The sequence below is a fragment of the Antrostomus carolinensis genome, unplaced genomic scaffold, assembly GCF_000700745.2.
Source record: "Antrostomus carolinensis isolate BGI_N321 unplaced genomic scaffold, ASM70074v2 scaffold43088, whole genome shotgun sequence".
In the NCBI taxonomy this organism is placed as follows: Eukaryota; Metazoa; Chordata; class Aves; order Caprimulgiformes; family Caprimulgidae; genus Antrostomus; species Antrostomus carolinensis.
In genome coordinates this window covers 1-20,411 of record NW_010335829.1, presented here as the reverse complement: position 1 = coordinate 20,411, position 20,411 = coordinate 1, and positions in this window count along the sequence as shown.

The window sequence follows — 20,411 nt, the reverse complement described above, 5'->3', positions numbered from 1 at the left end:
AAAGCCCCCATTAGATCCTTTTGCAGAATACTTGGACAATACCTGTAGCTAAAATGAAGCTAAAGTATATTTTCCTAGATGGTGATGGTAAAGTGTCCAATAGTAGCTTTACAACAAGTCTATAAGTTTTGTTTCTGCAACACCTTTCGACAAAACAAGATTGAATGCAAATCTTAATGTCTTAATGCAACCCTGCCATATCGAGGGAGGAGAGCTTGGAGGATTGGTCTTGTAGCAAATATCACTTCAGTTTTAGAATTCAGCACACATTACACAGAAGAAAAGAGGCTCCCAGACAGAGTGAATATCATCACATGTTTTGGGGTCGGGTATTTTCCTTCTTTAATTCAGATTAAGAATCTTTCAGAAACACTGACGCACTTCCACCACTGGTGCTCTGCTGCTTCTGTTCAAACTTCTGTAAGGAAATCTGTAATCAGACTGGTTAACTAAAAAACTAATTCAGGACTTAAGAGGTCCTAGAGAAATAGCAAGATTTATCTCTCTGGACTGCTGAAGCAACTCCAGAGGAAGCTTAAGTGATGAATATGTAGAGATGACGATATGGGTAATGAGAGCATCTACAATGACATTATGCAAGGACTGTCATTTTCCCTGTGTTTGTACAGTGCCTACATTCAGAGGACATGACCCAGCTGACTTTCTCTAGAAACTACTGCAATCCAAATAACAAATAAAAACAATGGGATTAAATCTGAATACATGATATAAGCCATCCTGCCGCAGGGCATAACCAACCCACCAGCTGCCTGAGGGGAAGGTAGGGAGGAAGAAATTTTCCCCATAGGCAGGTCATCCCATGGCTGCTGTCCCTGAAGACTCTTGGATCCTTCTCTGAAATGTCTTGTCTTGTACTCTTCACTGTGAGAGACAGGATACTGAACTAGATGGACAAGCAATCTGATCCACCATGGCAATTCCTATGATCCCATAGAGATGTTATGAATAATTCAGATTTGCTGAAAAATATCCCCCACACTTCATGCAAGTTAACTGGTGTCTCCAAGAGAAAAGATAATATAATCTCTTTATAACTGTGTCATCATCACTATTTACACATGTATTTGACAGTTGATGGGTGCCTCCCTGCACAGGTCGTTAAAATTAGACATAATTAAAATTACAACTTATCTTTAATAGGTTTAGATGTCACAGAGGACCCAGTCACAGAAAGCCTTAACCAGACTCTTTAGTGGGTCAGCAATAAAAGAGAACCCTGGCTTTTAGTGAACTTGCATGAAATATTAATTATTTCAGTCTCATTCCTACTTGGAAGATGTCCTCATCCTTGCAAAATACACTTAGGACTACACCAGGCTGCAGTGTCAGCAGGAAGAATCAAGAAGGGAAGCACTGGGAGGATCCTCTTCAGTTTGAGGCTCTCTCTCTGGGACTTCAGTTTGGTCCGAGTGAAGCCTTCTAGGAGGCTTCTAGCCTAATCTCTAACTCCCAAGCCTTACCTAAGAAACAGATGACTCTCAGCTGGCTTGTCCATACTGGGCAATGGAGACCCCCATGTTACTGGAGCCCCATAAGTGTTAGGTATCCCAGAGTACCTTATGACATAGCCCACAGTTGTACAAGCGGCACAACCAGGCTGGCACGGGGCTGTATCTAAGTGAGCAATGTGTCCTGCTTGGCCAATGTGCATTTTGAATGGAACTACTTCCAGTCCAGGGGTGGCTCTCACCCAACCTGCTCTGGGACCTCTGATATATGATCCTACCTATTTTGAGGATAAATATATGACTACATACCACTGGTCTGTCTCCCAAAGGAGTATAGATATGCCAGAGTGAAAAGAAGGAGTAATGGCTTGGCACTTGTTGTTTCAAGATGTAGGCTCTGCTTCTAGCCTTACTCCTGACCGCTCACATAGCTACGGGCAAGTCACATCTGCTCTGTGTCTGGGTTTCTGCTCTCCCTGTCCTCTGTTAGTCTGTGAAGCCTATGAGGACATGGACCTCCCGCTTCTGCAAGCTTATAAAAAAGTAGGATGAGTACTGCCTTATCCTCAGGTGTTTTCTGTTGCAATCCAAACAACTAATCAGAAACTGTTCAAATATCTGTAGATATCACCCTGGGCCTGGCATACCTTCAGGGAGGCTGCAGTGAAGTTCAACAGTGAATCAGATTCTTGTTCCCCTCATTTATCTGAAGGAGGTCTTTGCTATAGTCCAAAGATCATGGTTTTCCTATAGTGTTCTAAGCTCTAGATCATGCAAGTGTCTCACACAAAAGAAAATATGACAATTTACAGACTTATACATAAGCACTTCAGTACTCCTAAGGAGCTAAACCATTTGGAGTTTGTAATTGGTTTAACTTGATAATGGTTTTATGAGTCTTCTCATGTCAGAGTTATTCTTACAGTCCCTTTTCCCTGTATACATATTCATGTAGAGAGGGGGGCGAGGGGGGGAGATGCTTGGTGCCTCTCATGCTCCTCTGTGACCTGTTGCATGAAAGTTACTCATACCTTCAAGATCTTATTAAAATATCCACCAAAGTATTGGGGAATGTTTTAACTCCAAACTGCTTATTCTGAAGCTTGGAATTTCTACTAAAAGGGAAGAATAGCACTGCAGCACTTCTGAAAATGTGTCTCGAGGTCATACTTCTGGGCCAGCTTTGGAGAACAATATGTAGAGGAAGGTCCAATAGGGAATTTCCAGTCTCCAAAGTAAAAAGTAATGAATACAGTCAAGATTTAATGAGTTCAGGATTTTGGTAAGGACCAGGCTAAGTAGCTCCTGAAAAGTAATAAATCAAGTATAAGAATTAACTATAGGAAAAGGCACAGGAAAATATAGGAGTGAAAACAAAGTACTTCATGGCCTTGAGGAATGGACACCTACGAAAAAGGAATCTGGTCCATATTCAAAGATACTTTGGTAAAGACAAATATTTGCCTACAATATACACATTTCTATGCAGACACAGTATTATGTGCACCTACAGACTCTATTTCTTTACTTGCAATGGGCTGAAATTTGATATAAAGTCAGAAGGTCGATGAAGATAATAAGAAAACCTTGTAAAGGCAGTTAATGGAAAATGTCTATGCTGGAATAATCTAATTGGTCCCTGCAGAGTATTACAGGTTAGGGCAAAATGTTAGATAGTAACAAAGGAGTAGAAGGAAGAAATGCTTGGGAATTTTCCCCCTTTATTTTTTTTTTAAGAACAGCAAGTCTCAGCCCAGGCAGGAAGAGGGGAAGCTGGTGCACGGAGTTCTTGCCTCTTCTTGCAATCAGGGTCCAAACTAAGAATCAGAAATTTTTAAAGGACTACTTACTTTCCTCCTGTATTCAAAGGAGAGCATGTGGGGATTTCATTGCAGGCCAATGAGAATTGCACAGCAGCTCCAGAGTTGGTGCAGAAGCCCAGATCATGAGCCTGTGTCTTTGAGGATGTACTCTAAAATAACAGTTCTCACTATCTATGCCAGCCCCTTTGGAACATTTCTTTCCGTGTATTACATCACCAATCTCTATCTCAATTAGGCTGTTGGATATTTATTGTCATTTTCCTTCTTCAAGCCTGAAGGATCTAGCTTTCTTTCACTGAAGTTTAGTTACTATCACTGACTTCAGGTAAATTAGAATCAAGTCACCTACCTCAAATTCTCAAATAAATGCACACACTCACGAACTACAAGAAGAAAAAAATACCTTAGGGGATTGCAAGGGACGTTCCTCAGAAGAAATGGAGGATGGTTTATATTCAGAGATGACCTCAGTGAGTCTGTGTCTGCCCAGGTATGCAACATGTCAGTAGCATATATTCAAGACAAATGAAGACCTTAGAAAGTATAGAAACATGGATTCAAATATGTCAGCTAGAATGCATAAAAACAGCTGCTTAAAAACAATATTTAGTGTTTGTTTTTACACAATGACAGGAAAGGAATTCCGTGTCAAAGTTGCCTGAGCATTTAGCCATGTGCTCTTATCCTTAATTCTTATGATGCCTTATTGAACTACAAAACCACCCATACAGATCTCTCCACACTACCTTCCAATAACAAATGAATTTGCTGAGCTAATGACCCTGTCATTTGGGCTGGCCTGCATAAAAAACAAAACAAAAACAAACCAAACCTCAGGTCAAATCCAGCAGGCAAACTAAAACCCTAGTGTGAAAAATATTTGTGTTATTTTTAATATTACCTAGTCCTTCCAGCCACACAATACTTACGACTCGATCTGAAGTTGCATGAGTCAACCACTCCTAACCACTTTCTCTCCAGCTGAGAATAAAGCTGAGCCTTCCTCACAGCTCTGTGCCTCCATTTGCCTCCCTTACTTTGAGTGTGCATCTGCTTGAACACAGGCTCAGCAGAGGAGAGACTGGCTCTGATGGTTGGTGCTTCCAGGAGTGGGCCTTTCTTAGGTGGAATCTTGTTAAATTCATTAATAAACCAGTTCCTGCTCAAAACACACTTGAGGGACAGTGACTTTCTGGCAGCTAGATTGGACCTTTGAAGGTTAGCTACAGTGCAGCTACTAGAAAGCAATGCAAACCAACAGAAAACAGACTGGGGGACAACTCATTTTGAGTGCATTCAAAATTCACTCACTGAGATGGAAACGAGTCTCAGCTGGATTATTAAATTGCTAGCTAAGAAAAAAATATCATACACATTTATTGTAGCTCATGTCAAGATTGTAAGTTACAGGTGATCTGATCTTTCTACTTTCATAGGTTGGTTCAATATTTAGCATATGCTGGTAGCATTTTTTTCCTAAGTCAATGGACTAAAAATCAACTCTTTTCTGTGTAACATCACAGGCTGGAATGGAGGAACTTGCTACAGTATTCTAGGCTAGACAGCTACTTTAGTCTCTTTGCCTGTTTCTTGCTTAAGAAAACAGTAAAAAAGAAAGGAAGAGTAGAAAAAAACTACATGAAACAAAAGTAGATAAATGGAAAAGAATCTCTTAATAAGGTTCTTTTTTTCCTTTTCTTATTTTTTTGGAGACTGCTGTATTAAATTAGAGTCATACATAGGTTTCAAAGAAAATCGTATGTCGGTGGAATGGTGAGCCCACCTGACAACGCATGCTAACAGAATTGTAAATGTAAAGGGTAATGCTTGTCACTTCCTGACAGCTCTAAATGGCCTTTTAGTTCAGTACGCAGAGCTGTCATAAAAAAACATAAAAATGCATATGCAGACAGCTGAAACTGCAATGCACATCATTATCTGCAAATGGTATAAGTATCCTGAACAAAGGGCCTTCCAGTTTAAGGACAAGCATAAGACATTTTTCTGCCTCTAGCCTTAAAACAAAGTGCTGTCAAGAAAACAAGATTCTCAGTGCCAGAACTGAGGATTTTCTGTCAATCAGCAAGGTGCTACATTTGTACATATTTTTCTGACCCCAAATATGAGAAGAGCATCCTTAACAGATGTGTATTTAACTTCTGGCAGATACATCTGTTTCTTCTGATTTTTTTTTTATTCTTTTGGTTTTTTTTTTCTCCCACTCAAACACACTGCAGAGCAGAATAGGTTTGTTGTGTACTTAGTTCCTTCTATCCTGGCTTTTCCTCCTTAGTTGTTTAAAGTATCTGCATGGTGACTTCACCATTATTGTGCCAAGATGTCAGGGAACTTTAAGGACTAGTGTTAACCCAGTATGGGAACCATGCAAAACAGGTGAACTCCAGTCTGCAGATGTTCATGTGCTTGTCTGTTTGCTTGTGGTTTAGAAATTTTCAGAATTGCAAGTTCACTTCCAGTGCAGTTTTAAAACACACAGAAATGAGAGCTTAGCAAAGATATTAACATACCCAAGCAGTGTTAGGAACAAAGCCGTCCGTTGCACAGCTCTGCACAGTGGACATTTGCTGACCACTTGACTCTGATTTAGGCAGTCCCCAGCACTCCAGTATTACCATATGCACTGACATTTCTACTCAGGACACCTCTCCAGACAGAGGCTGGGGGACCATAGGCTGCTTGATGTGATTTAACGATCAGGAAAAAAAGGAACCTAGGGGCCATGGTGAAGGTTCTGCTCTGAGGGCAAACTGGCACAAACAAGAACTTCCACCCCAAGCATTAGACTTCACCTCATAAATGCATAAAACAGCAGTGAGACAGCAGTTGGGTTTCTTTCCTGTTTTTCTTCCCAAACCTCTAATCCAGATCTCATCTACGTTGACTCCACTCACAAGTGTCCAGTGCATCACACAGAACCATGACTTAGACCTCCAATAAGAGCCGAACCATCACTTGGACCTTCAATAAGAGCCAAACCATTCCCTCCCAAATAGTCTGCACAAATACTCATTCACCAACACAATCAATAGACCAAGAGTGGAATGTATATAAGCAGCAAGTACTTGAACAACACCAATTTTCCTAGTCGCTAGACTAGAAGGTGTCTCTCTAAATTCTCACCTTGGCCTCAGTTTCAGTTACACTCCTATATAGACACCTCCATGCTCATTAAATTGCATAAAGTCCCTTTTTCTGTGGGTTGGTGTCTCCTCCAGATTGTCAACGTTTACTTGTATTGCTTTTCATGTTACTCTCCCAGTCCTGCATTCAGGCAATGCTTTTGGATCTGTGAATGCAGCAAACAATGACTATTCTGGCCCTGAACAAAACTTACAGTACAGGACCTGGTGTGCACAACAGATCTTTGATGTATTTTCTCAGTATCTTGAAATATCCACCAAATGCCTCATTCCAATGCTCTCTGCTTGCAGCATAAAGTATTGCAATATGAATCAAAAATATTTGGGATTTCAGAACTTCTGAGATCACAGAAGCAAAATATTTCAGTCCATAAGAAAAGTAAGGGAATAAATGTCACATATAAAAATTCTCTATTCATCTCATCGCTTATATTTACAAAGTGCTGTGTTTGAATCTGTAAATTTTCCAGTGTGAAATTGCCCTGAACAGTTGCTTAATGGCATCTTAATTTTCCTTTAATTAATCACCTTAGGAATTTCTAGCTGTTTCTCCATTAATATACACATTTATCACACGTATAATCTTCATTCCTTTCTTACAAAATTGCCCAAAAAAACCATCAAAGGATAGGCTGCAATCCTAAGAAATAATATCTTTTGTATCTGCAGTAAGACAATATATGAATATACAGTTATCTTGGAAAAACAAAAATATATGTTTTGTCTGAGATTTTAAAATATATCTAGTAATTCTGTCTGCGTCTTCCTTCTTGGTGCTGTTTGAGACATCTGAGGACATTTAAATCTGAAGTTTGGTTCCTGTCTCAGTAACTGATCCTAATCCAAGCTCAAGAAAAATAACATCTTAATGCTCACTCAACAGTCTTGCTTCCGAAGCTGCCTCTACAGACGCCTAAATAACTGAAAACAACTCTGCAGTACGTCCTCCCCAGAGTCAAAGCTTGCACATGTGCTTTTAAAAAAAAAAAAGCTTTGCAGACTATGTGTAAAAGCCCCATCTGGTGATGCCTGACAACAGTACGTTTCCACCTAATTACAGTACACTTAAAAAATACACTGTGCATTATTGACACAAAAAACAAGTGGATATATGTCTATCTGCTAATAAATTACACCGGACAGAAGAAAAACGTTTCCAGCCCCAGTGGAGTGAGTTGATGAACCAGACTTCCTACAGAAGCAGGAGAGGAAAGAGAATTGAACAGCCAAGTTAGTTTTAGGGTGGAGATTGGTACATTTGTGAGAGAGATGCACAACATGCTAGTTTGGAGGCCAAAGTGACACAAACCACTACAAAACAAGTAGAGAGTGGGCAAAAGCATCATCGGTTTCCTTGCACATCTGGTCTCAATAACATGTGTCCTTTCCTGATACAATGGACGCTTCATCTAGCAATTATTTTTTGAGCATGACTTTTGCATCACCATGTTTAAAAAGTGACGCTGTCAAATGTGGCAGCAAGAAGCCTCAACTAATACCTACAGCTGATCTACACCAGCCAAAATATAACAATATTTAACCATAGTGATATAGAGCTGGATTTGAACATGCATATTCCAGACAAAAGCTTCTATATCCCATTGCCATGACCTGTGCCATCCAGGCTTCCCTCTCAATCTGTTCCTTTTAAATTTACAAGGAAGGGAATAACAAGAAAGAAGGACATTCTTTTATTACATTTTTTCAAATAAAATGTCTGTGCTTTCTCTGGATGGTTCCAGCCCAATTTATACAAGGTGAATTTGACCTTCAAGAGGCAGAACATCTGGGAATGACAATTAAAGCCATCTGCACCCAAGGCAAGCAGGTTGCTCGCTATCCACTCCATTCTGTCGCCTTCAGAACATAGAGGAGGGGGATTAATCTCAAGACAGCCATCCCTTTTTTATTGACTGTCTCCTGTGCTTTTAGAGATGTGAAAATACACAGAGCCTGACTGTACTCCTTCCCAAGGAAGCTCACAGAGGATGGCACGAAAAATCCAGCAGTGTTCTTGATTTGTGATTCAGGTTCTACGGGGATGGTATTACCCAGACCCAGATTTTCTTTCATATTTAATCTAGCCTCTATACATCTCACCAGTCATGACTTGGCCTGTCTGAATTAGGCTCCCACATCTCCTTTATGTGGCTGAGTGGCTTCTGCATTTTTTACTGGCCAGCTGAGTCCAACAGGAGTCAAAGGAAAGGTGATCAAACCCTCTGTTCCTGGAGGCACTGCTTTAAGCTCCAGCTCTATTTAGGAAGGCTGAAAATGTTGAAGATATTCTGATATACTGGTAAAATTCTGAACCACCATTCTCTGTAGAACTTCAGGGCAACTGGACGTTCCATAGAGTTTGCAAATCTTCAAATCTTTGCTGCAATAGGGTAACTTAAAACCCCTTAAAAACTCAGTTTTGAGGGGGTTTTTTGTTGTTGTTTAAACCAAATATTGTTAAAGAGCTATCATGCTGATTACTGCTGTCTCAATTTTCCCCTGTACTCTCTCACTTGCCCTTACCATCTGATTTCTCATTTTTATACTTTGCTGGTGAGCTCTTTAGGACAGGAGGACTTTGCTAACAGAGTGGGGTTGAAGTTTCTGGCCCGAGATGCTGAAGCAATGCACGTGACAGGGGTACTTAAGGCACTAGCTGCATCATGCAGGTATTTGCACAGAAGGATCATATTCACTCTTGGACAAGCAGTGTAGTGTTAATGACTCATTTGGGTAGCTAGGTCTAGTTGGAATTTCAAACTCAAAGGAAAAATAAAAAGCCAGAGGATGGGAAAAAACCCAACTAACCCAGAAATGGAATATTTTCTGTGGTATTTGGAATATTATAATTTTCATTTTCTCTTTGTATAATTTTTTTCAGCCTACTTAAGAGCTCCCTGTGTGCCACCTATCGGTCCAACCCACGTTCAGTTCTTCCTCAGACAAAAACAGTGGTGGAAGAGTTGTTCAGGGCCAGAAATCAGGAGGTGGGAGGCCAGAGATCGTGTACAGCAAAGCTGTCCAGAAAACAGGGAAAGGAAGTGTATTTTTCTAGGCAGGTTGAGCCAACTGCAGCCCAAAAAGCAGTCACAGCCCCCATTTCAAACTACGGGTGTGACTCAGATAAACCATCAACATGAAATTACACCAGCAGAAAGATATTTTAGAAAAATATTCCACACCATGGATGACATATGCAAGTATTGTGCCTTTAGAGATTTAACCCTGCCTTCTTTGAGTGAGAAACCAGACACTTGGAGAATTAACCAAGATTATATTGACAGGTCTAGGTTTCACAACAATTCCCCTTGTATATGCCCCATAAACACCTTTCTTTCCAGTGTCAGTCATGCATTCATTTTCTACCACAATAACTCTTTGCTAAGATCCCATTCCCATAATAAAAAGAGGAAAAAAATGAATGACACCTCAAACAATATTTGATAGTCTAACAACATTTTCTAACTTCAAAGTCTATCTACATAAAAGTTGAAGACTTTTGCTACAAAACCAAACCATTGGGAAATCATTTTCCATCTGACATCAATTCCCCAGCTACTAGAATGAAGGCTTTAACTAAAAGTATAACTTTTACTAGAGGTTCTTTAACATTTTAATCTATACTATGAGAAAGTATGTACATAGTCAGGTTATATTGTGTCAGAATTCAAGAATGGGGTGCAAGACAGAGAACCCCACAAATCAAAAGAGAGGGATAGCCTTCATGGCCAGCTGATAAGCACTCACATACATGACTGAGTTACAGTGGTTTAACAGATTAAGATAGAATATTTGAATAATTAACTCTAAGCTTTTATGAACACAAAACCACAAGAGGAACAACCAAGAACATCCCCAGCCCCCAAAGTTATTGTCCTAAAGGAAGAAAATGAATTGTTCAGAGCTGAATCATTACAGCAAATCACCCCTAATGTACTGAACCCACTGGAGGAATCAGTGGGTGCAGGTCTACAAATCATGTATTCAAGACTCAATACTGGGAAGAAAAGATATGTAAGGTTTGATGATGGGTCATTTTTTTTTTCCCCAGAAACACTGGCTAAACCCCAAAGAATCTTCTGTAAAAGTCCTTTTTTTCAAACCCTGCTTTCATTTCTAGTTGAAGAGGAGATTGCATGTCTAAGACATCAAGTTGTGACCTTGCGGTGAATTAAATGGGTGAGCATGTTAAAAGGCTTGTAAAAGTATCTGGACCTTTTTTTCTTACCATCTGTTTCATACTTGATATCTTGATAGATAGTTCAGCTTATTACCCACCACTAACGTCATCTCTCTGCTGAAGCCTTGTTATTTGAAATATGGGGTCTCTCCTTTATATAAGTGACTAAGTACATTGGAACCTACTTAAATTTGTTTTAAATGCATTAAATTGGTAACATGCAGTGTTGCTGCATACCAGTTTCTAAGTTACATAGTAAAAGTTTAAATGATTAAACCAATTTAATGTATGAACCAGGCATTCCGTATGGCTGAGAACAGTCAGGTTTTCCAGTGAAGTGTTTGCCTGGTAGTTAGCATTGTGCAGAGGTATGCAGATGCTTTTGCCAAGAGAAAGTGAAATAATTGATGCAGCTGAAAATGACCTTGATCTTAAAGTCATTACCTCATTCCTTGAAATATCTGGAAATACAATGACAGAAGCAAGGGCCTGAGTGACTACCATGACTTTTACTTTGTCCTGAGTACAAGTATGACATGGGTACATGCCAACAATAAATCATTTTCCTGGAACACACAACAATAAAAAGTTGGGGTCATGTTTTCAAGCTGGCTTTTCTTTTTTTTGTGTCTGTTGGTTCTGTGTCTCTACAGACTTTACATGACGTCCTCCTGTCTGCCTACATCTATTTTACAGATTAATGGTACCTGTGACTACTCAGCTGAAAGGTAAAATAATGGCAAGAGTGATGAAACCTCACACTCCATGACATAGAAGGGTGACTCATGGGGTCAGGATTGAATTCCTGCTTTTCACCACTGGCAGAGCCGGGTACTGCTACCAAAGCAGTATGCATGGTGAAGCAGTGAGAACGCATACCTGGAGATGCACAGAAGTCCAAAAGGTCCACCAGGTTCGTCTGCTTCCCAGGAAGAAGGGTAGATTTCCCCAAGCTGCCACAGGACTGGTTATACCACACCACAGCAGGTCTCTGTGGTGCTTCATGCTAACTGAGTCAGAGCCCAGCAGAGGCAAATAAAAACTTTTGGATTACGAGATTTTCATCTGGGTTGTGAAGGTCACTTATTGGAGATGCACTGAAGTGAGCGGTTGTCAGGATCAGACTCCCTCCTACAGCTCCCCACAGGAACAGGGCCATCCTTTCTAATGGGGAAAACTGATTTCTGAAACCTCTGCTCTTCCCTGAGATACCAAGAAAGGCGACTTGTGCCTTACTGATGTTAGAAAATGACAGTTTCACACCCAAAGTGTGGGATCATGGTCATGCCTAAAGGACTTTCTATCTTTCCTCTTTGAACAGCAGCATGAACAGAGGAGCTGGGAATACACTGGCCCAAAGAAGAGAGGGAAGGCACTTTAAATGCAGTGAACTAAAAGTTGTGCAACAAACATAACAGCAGCCAAACACCACCTGCCAAGTGTTAAGAGACTTGATTCATTCAGCAAAATGTCACACCAAAAGGTTTTGATGCAGCCAGCTGTCACAGGCTAAGCACTCTGCATCTGAAGATGACAGGTTACAGGAGGAGCTTGTGGCTCAGGAGGAACCCGAGAATCACATTGATGACTTTACCTTTGAGAGGAACTTCTTCAGAAACAGGGCAAGAACCAGAGCTAAAGTCAGGCTACTACTTGTGCAATAAACGTGACCGTAGTCTTAAGGAGTGGTAGCCAGGAAGCTCCGCTGGTTTTGGTGGAATTTCACCACCTGCAAGAGAGCCCATGGCTCTGGGAGGCAATGTGCTATTGGCACGTCATAGTTTTGTCTTTTCATCTTCGACCTTTTCATGTCTCCCCTTTCTGTGGTCTGTCATGGCTAATACTGAGAAGGAAGGTATCCACAACAGTGGAGATGTAAAGTTTTCAGAGCTATCACTCTCCACTGATACAGAAATATATTTTCCTAAATTTAACAGTTTAATACACATCAAGGTGTTACAAACACTTACTTGTATTACAAAAGACGGTTAAGTGTTGGCAGGATATCTATATCCTATACATGCCATGCAGTCAAACTTGATTTCTCATAAATCCTGCCTGGATTAATTTTCATTTAATTTTATGTAAACAGCATCTCTAACAGTGGCAGCAGGACCTCATTGCAGAACCAGAGGTTCTGTTTCCTAAATAAAACACAGTCCAGATCTTTCAGCTCAAACCTCAGTTTGAGCACGGATCTGGATTTACTCAGAGTTCAATTTGGAATATAATTTTATAATCAATTCTTCATTGTTTAAATCAATGTTGCTGATATAATGCAACCGAGAACCTATCCCCTTGATGGAGGATTTTTAAAAGCTGTATTTTATGGCTATGTCATCACCAGGCATTTGTGTATTTAAAACGTTTGTGAAATAGGATTTTCTGGTAAAATCTTGTGTGGTCCATTAAAGATACAATACACAGCAGAGGAAATACTTGATTATGTTTACACACTTTTTATCTGTTTCTGGTAATATTCTGAATGAATGCAGCTTTGCCACAGGGTTATCAGTTCCTAAGATGGCTCATGAAGTTTGTAATTTTATTGTTCTGCCTTGCAGTGACAAGTTACCTGGGACTACATTAGCTTAGAGCTGGGCCCTGCAGATATTTTGTACTTGCCCATATTACCATTAAAGCAAATTTCCCAGGAATTCCATTCAAAAGCCCCAAATATACTGCATATATGTATGCTTTTGCAGCTCTCCCATATGTATATTTTGTGTGCTTGTGTGCTATATACAAAGCACATGTGGAATCTGTAAGCATAACAAACAGGATCATTAACTGAAAAATTTAATCATGCTCATGCAAATCGTGTGAATTTGCACTATTAGTTCTACAAGAACTCAGCACTGTGTCTACATAATTTAATACGTTTCTTCAAATCTCAGTGTGGGAATCCAAGAGTTCTTAGCTAGCAGCACCAAAAGTGTCATTTTTCTAAGGATATATATGAATGAAATGAGGATGTCCAAAGTAAACATATAAAGTGATATCTACATTCTTATACTCCATGCTGCATTAGAAGGCACAGCTCTTTAGTTTGCACCATTTTACCTAAAATAAATATTCTACAGATCATCATCAGCAATATATACTACTTAATATAAGAAATATCTTTTAAGAGATATGCTAAAAAAAAAAATAACAGTAACACTCCACAAATAGAAATTTTAGTGGAGTGAGGCTCCTGAATTTTTCTTCTGAAGCTGACCTAGCCATTGCCTCATTGATTTGCTGCATTCTTTATCAGCAAATTAACTTTTCTTAAAAAGGGATGCTTTGCATGCATTTGAATGTAAGTTCAGAATTTTTACCTGCCTGATGTATTGAACAACACAGAGTGACAGTGTCTTGAAAGTTGAGAATGAAAACAAAAAGTTGGGTTAGCTAATGCAGTTCCCCAGGACAGCAAGAAGCTCATCTTTGAAGTTCCTAGAAAATCTATCAAGCAGATAATTATTGCCTCATCATAAAATTCAGATCTCCAGGACCAAAAAGATCAGAAGATTAGCACAGCATAGGAAGGGAGCAGACAGCCCAAGTACTACCAGTGTAAAGGATATATTCTACATAGAACACTAGCTGGTACTGCCATTTTCACAAACTCAAAGGTATTCAACATTATCTAGTCTGCAACATATATCACACTATCTTCAGACTTCATATTCCGTTCAAAGAACTTTAACAAAACATTAAAAAACTACCTTTTCTTAAGATTCATCATAAGGAGACATACAATACACACAGAGAAAAGCATGCAGCAATTCAGAACGAGAAACATACAAATAATGCAGTCTCTGGAAATTACAGGCATGAAAGAAAGAAAACAAGATTCCAACTTTCAAAGTAAAATTCATTCTAACAAAATTCACTGGTGAAAATCACTGGGATAAATGGGAAAATATTAACATAAGCATTCTCAAAATTCAAAATTAAAATTTGACTTTAAAATTATATTCTTGGTTGCTTTTTCTTACAGTTTGCCCCATAAAATGACAAACGTAATAAAACAATCTCCTACCCACACCAAAATAATGTTTGGCTGAGCTCTATTTTCGGTGCAAATATTTCTCTGTTGAGACAGCTTGCTCATGTCCTCATCAGTGTCTTGGAACCATTTTCTGGCTTTACTACACATTCACTGTGTCACCATCAGTAAATCACATAATCTGTACAACACAAATTAACATCTGTAAAATTGGGAAAGTCATTCCTATTTAAAAAAGTTGTGAGGCTCAGTTAGTTAAACCACTAATTATTTTGTTTAAAGGTACTGGAATTAAAGATGTTTATTGCTACATTTGATTTTTGTAATCAGTAGTAGGTCTCAACTACTTGGATAAGTAACGATCTCAAGCATTTTAGTTCAATCTGAGCTGAGCAAAATGAATGTAGCAGAGAGAAAGTTCTAGATTCCCAGGGGAATGGAAATAAGGTTTTGCATTCAGAAAGGAAATCCAAATCCTCATTTGCCCTTACTCCATAACAAACCCCACCCAGGTTCTACATCTTCCACAGCACACTCTGCCCATAGCATACAACCATCTAAAAAAGTTTATACCATAACTCTGACAATGCAAAGACAGAACAAAGTTTAAAATCATTATCAAAATTACCTGTATTTACTGGCAGTGATAGTTTTAAATCCCCAGGGGATGGGTTGTATCTTTAACAAAGAAGGTGAGGAAGGTAAAACAGAAGCAATTACTCAGTACTTCATAATAACCTGAACAGGAATTCCCTGAAGCCCCTATGTTTGCCTGACATAACACATAGGCTGATGCCTGGGGTAAAAATAAATACACATTTTCTTCTGCTCTCCTTGGAAAATTCTTCATTCCTGCAGGTGTATAGAAGGAAGCAGTCACTGGCCACCCCTGAGCATTAGTACTGCTGATGCAGAGAGCCTCAAATATGAGTTCAGGGTGCCCCTTGCACACATACTCAGTCTCATCAGCAGTGGGAACCTGTTACCTCCAAGCAAGTTCAGTTTCCTGATGTGAACAGAAAGTCAATCAGGAGGAGTCATTAGAGACCTAAAACATACAGCTTACCACAAAGAGACTTGTCTCTCTAGGTTGCCACTATGATTAACATATAAAGATAAACTTATCTGTGGGGAATTTAGAGCAGATGTCACTGAGGTGCTCTGAATTATCTTCTTGGAGAGCTCTTTCTTCTCCACCATTTGTAGGGAGAGCTGTCTCCTGACAGGTACTATAACTGGGATCCTCTTCAGAAAAACAAAATAAAACACACCCAACAAAAAACCACCAAACCAAACACCACACCGAACCCAAACCTGCTTAACTTTCATGCTGTTGGCCTTTGGGTATGTGTGGAACAGGGTGGGTTGAGGGGCAGCCTTGTGATGACTGCAGGGTTCTTACCAAGCCCAGCTGAGTCATAATATTCAAGGAGGAAAAAAAGGCTTTTTCCCTTTTCTGCCCAGACTTGTGCAGGTCCTGGCATCTCTGCAGGCTCACAATAGAAGATCTATCTTATTCATGCTGCAAAAGATCTGGAACCTGACACTTCTCTTGGGCACTCAGTCCTAACTGGCAGGATTTGCCTCTGACACTCTCCTTTCAAGACAAGTGTCAGCAGGTGATGAACTTTGTATTCTTTCACTCCTGCAGCTTCAGAGCCTGGATCTCTGTTTCTGCAGAATTTATGAATGGTAAATGTCAAGCCCTTTGTTTTTTTCAGACCTGTAGTTCTGGTATCAGAAAACAAAGGAAAGATGAACAATACTTTTCTTTCCTCCATCCCTTATTTTGCAAGTTCTTACACTGAAGAAATAGAGCCGTATTGCTTGGTGTACAGTAAGCACAAATAATAATTTGCAGCAGGGAAGACTCCAAGATATTGTGGAATCCTCCTGGCCTTGCCTGCTGAGCAAGTACTCAGGTGCATTGGTGCACCTGACAATTACACATGTGATGTGGTAACCGCACACCTTGCAGGGCTTGATTGTATTAGGTAACTACTGTTAACTTTTGCTGTGATTTTAGCATTTTGGTTAATTAGTTCCACCTCATGAGGCAAAGGTCATAATTACCCTTTGCAGGATGTTCATTAGCTGAGCAGATTGCTTTCTCAGCTCAGGGCATCTCTAGCAAGGGCTCTGTGGTCACTGTATAAGCATTACAGCAACAGAAGAGATGATGAAAATTGTACTGTAAGCCTGCCCTCTCAGTGAACTAAGAGCTCACTCTGGTCTAACATGACTGGACAAAGCAGAGATTTAGAACAGTCTTGGCTAAAGAAAAGCAAATTATTTAGCATGAATGGTTTAGCCCTTACACCTGTTTCTGAATCATTCACATCTTGTTCTGTGGATTGACTCTGATAACTTTATACAAACACATTTCAACTAGAGTGGCCTGTGAACCACTTACTTTGACTCTGCCTTTGATTACTCCTTATACAGTCCCAGCTCAAGAGCACTCAACTCCAAACACACATATACTGCTCAGTTATTTCAAAGACTAAGGAAAACCTGATCATCACAGGCTTTCAACAGAGCATAAGCACATCCTTAAAGGATTGACTGATTGTGGATCACCTCATTACTAAAGTTACACAGTACGGGTTTTGCCTTCCCTGGTGAATTACTCACACTGTGAATGGCTGCATGCGAGCACCAGCACGCCAGAGCAGCATCTCACCTCCCTTTGGGGACCCCAGGCTTTACTCTTCTGCAGACCAGCTGGAAGAAAGACCAGCCCAAAACACCAACCCTCTTTCTCTCCTTGCTTAACAGGCTCTTCTGTTCCCCCAGCAGCTGTGAAGCAAACACAAAACCACCTAATTTATACAGAAGCTTGTTGTAAGGACAAGAAAGGAACAGAAATATGATCAGATCATTTATTCTTTTGAACCAATGCTTCTACCAGCACATCTACTGCTGCTCTAAGAAGCTGCCATATAGTCATTTTGTAAGCAATTTCTTTTTAAACTAGGATGCTGAAGACCTTGTAACTCATCATAGCCAACACAGCTTGTATATTTTCCTGGAGACAATCAGACACCACTACCCCTAGACCAGAACATCATGATGGTGGAAACAGTATCCCTTTTCTAAACCCTCCTTAATACTCCCTCCTAATAAAGAGTGATTCCTCAGGAAGTGCTGTACCTATTACCCACATGTTAATACCAGCTTAGGTTTCATTATGACTAGTGTCATTATAGTGAATTCCAAATGAATTATTCATTATTGGCTCCTTCTTTTAATTCCTTTGGCATGTGACATGTTTTCCACATTGCCTGCAAAACGTCTGTGGTAGGAAAATGCTCATAGGTATCCTTGGCAGCTGGAGGCTGAAAATGTAACTGTTTTGCTTTGTATCCAATGAGGGAAGCTTAACTTTTTTTTTTTTTTTCAGGAAAGTCCTTTGCTTCCCACAACTGGTCTCCTTAAAATCAATATAAAATAGACTGGATGGAGGCTGATACACCTGTTTTGGTTCTTCAAGTGATTTACGTGGTCTTACTTTAAAATAAAAGTAAATCTTCATTACTCTACATCACAACTACTGCCAAAGAAAGTGTCTCATGTTTGCTAAAAACAAAGAAAAATTAAAAAAAAAATCAGTACTCCTTAAAGTCAATTAATTTATCTGGGCTTTAGACTGAAATTTCTAAAGCATAGGAAAGGATCACATATATTTCTTTATCTCTTTCTTCAGCCTAGTCAAGGTTATGCCATGGTTAGTAGATCTAGGTAAGGAAACCCTTGGGAGACAGATGTGCTATTGAAGTAAATGGGACCTGACTTTAGTTGGGACCTGAAGGACTCCATGCCACAGCACAGCCACCAGAGCAGAGATAAGTAATTTAGCCATGCTGTCACCATCTCCTCCTGTTCTTAGCACATTTTTCCACTTGTGGTTCACACACACTACTGTTGGAGTCTTTTTCCAAGAAAGTATGTGTCTTCCAGCCCAATATAAAACATCTTCCAGTTTTATGTCCCCAAAGAGTTGAGCTTAAAGGAACAAGCAGAGCCCAAGATACTTGACAGTTGGAGACTTATAGATTTCTTATACGCCTAAAAGATTTTTTCTAGACTATCTATATCTGAAAATATATTCTTTGTGTCTAAGCTGAATGAAAACCCTTGCTCCTCTCCCAGTGCTCAAGGATGTGCCTTCTTGTGCTCCCCAGGGAACACAGGCATATACAAGAAAGGTTGAACCAGGTCATGCCAAAGGCCCATCCAACACAATATCCTCTCTTTGGAAATGGCTAGTAATGGGCATTTAGGAGAAAGTGCATAAGAAGCAATGCAAGTATGAAATTCTCCCCATCTTCTCCATTTCAAGCAATTTGTGGTTTAAGGACTTCCTGAGCTGTAGCTTACATCTGCGTCATCTCATTTAATAGCCCTTTAGAGACCTTTGCTTCCATTCACTTGCTCAGTTGCTTCTTGAACTTTAGATATCAAAAACATCCTGTGGCAATGAGTTCCACAATTTAATTATGCATTGTGCAAAAAAGTAGATTTTGTTTGTTTACAGCCTGTTGTGCAATCATTTCATTTGGTACTGTTTAGTGTTATGAGAAATAGCTAATAACCATTCCCAACAATCATTTCTCCGTATCACTGCTTATTTTAGAATAGCAATGGATAGACAATACTGGAAAGTACTGAAATTGCAAATTGTAAACAAATGTGCAAAGATTTGCAAGAAAGATCAGACTTAGAGGGGAAGGGAAGTTACTTTACATATATATGATAAATATATAAATGAACTATTAATATTTTCATTCATATTACTTAAAGCTGTATAAATTAGAGAAAATAGTATTCACTCATCATATTTTTTACTCTGACCATATCTTAGGAATACAGAAAAAAGTTGCTCCTATCTTCAATATTATTTTCATTGATACAAATGTCCTTACAAGACATTCATATCATACAAGTAGTAACATTTGAAATAATGTTAAAGTTAAGGTGAAGATTCCTTCCTAACAGTTAAAGCATTCTAAGTTGCTTTTCCAACCAAGCACCATATGAAGTATTCATACTATTCCCTTGCTCTAAGTATTGTGGCAATGTTATCTAAATAAAAAGGCAACAGTGAAAAAGTTTTTAAGAGAGACCCACTGTACGATTACTAGCTGTTGGTACTTGATGTAAAATATCTAACTTACAAAAGCACTTTGGCATGTTTTTGGACAAGCCTTATCAATAGCTGTAATGAGAAATGACTAACAAAGGACTTTCTGTACAAACAGCAAATGAGATGCTTGCAGACAGAAGGGAATTTATTCTGAAGGAAAAAGAATGAAGCCTAGTGTTCTCATTCACTGGCCCTTCACCTAAAGTTGTTTTATTGTTGTTCCTGTGTGTCTTAAGTACCATGAAGAACAGCATATGCTATTACAAGGATGTCTTATTTCATCTGACTTTTGTTCCCCATAACCAAGCACCATTGTCATTATCAGATGGCAAAAGTAAACTAGCAATAAAATCTTAGCATTCATTTTCTTAAATACTCTCTAAAAAGCCTCTTGCCACATAAGTCAAAGCTGGAGGCATAATATTGCCAGGACATGTTTAGTTTCCAAAACAGTAACTGCAGTAAATGAATACACAGGTATAAATAATTTTATCACTTAATTGTAATTTATAAATGCAGAAAACTGTTTTTCACCTTTTAAAAAGTCTGTTCTAGACAAGGTTAGAAAAAAAGTTAAGACTGATGTCATAACTGGAACAGCAATCACTGGGGAGTGACAGCTCGTTTATCTGGAA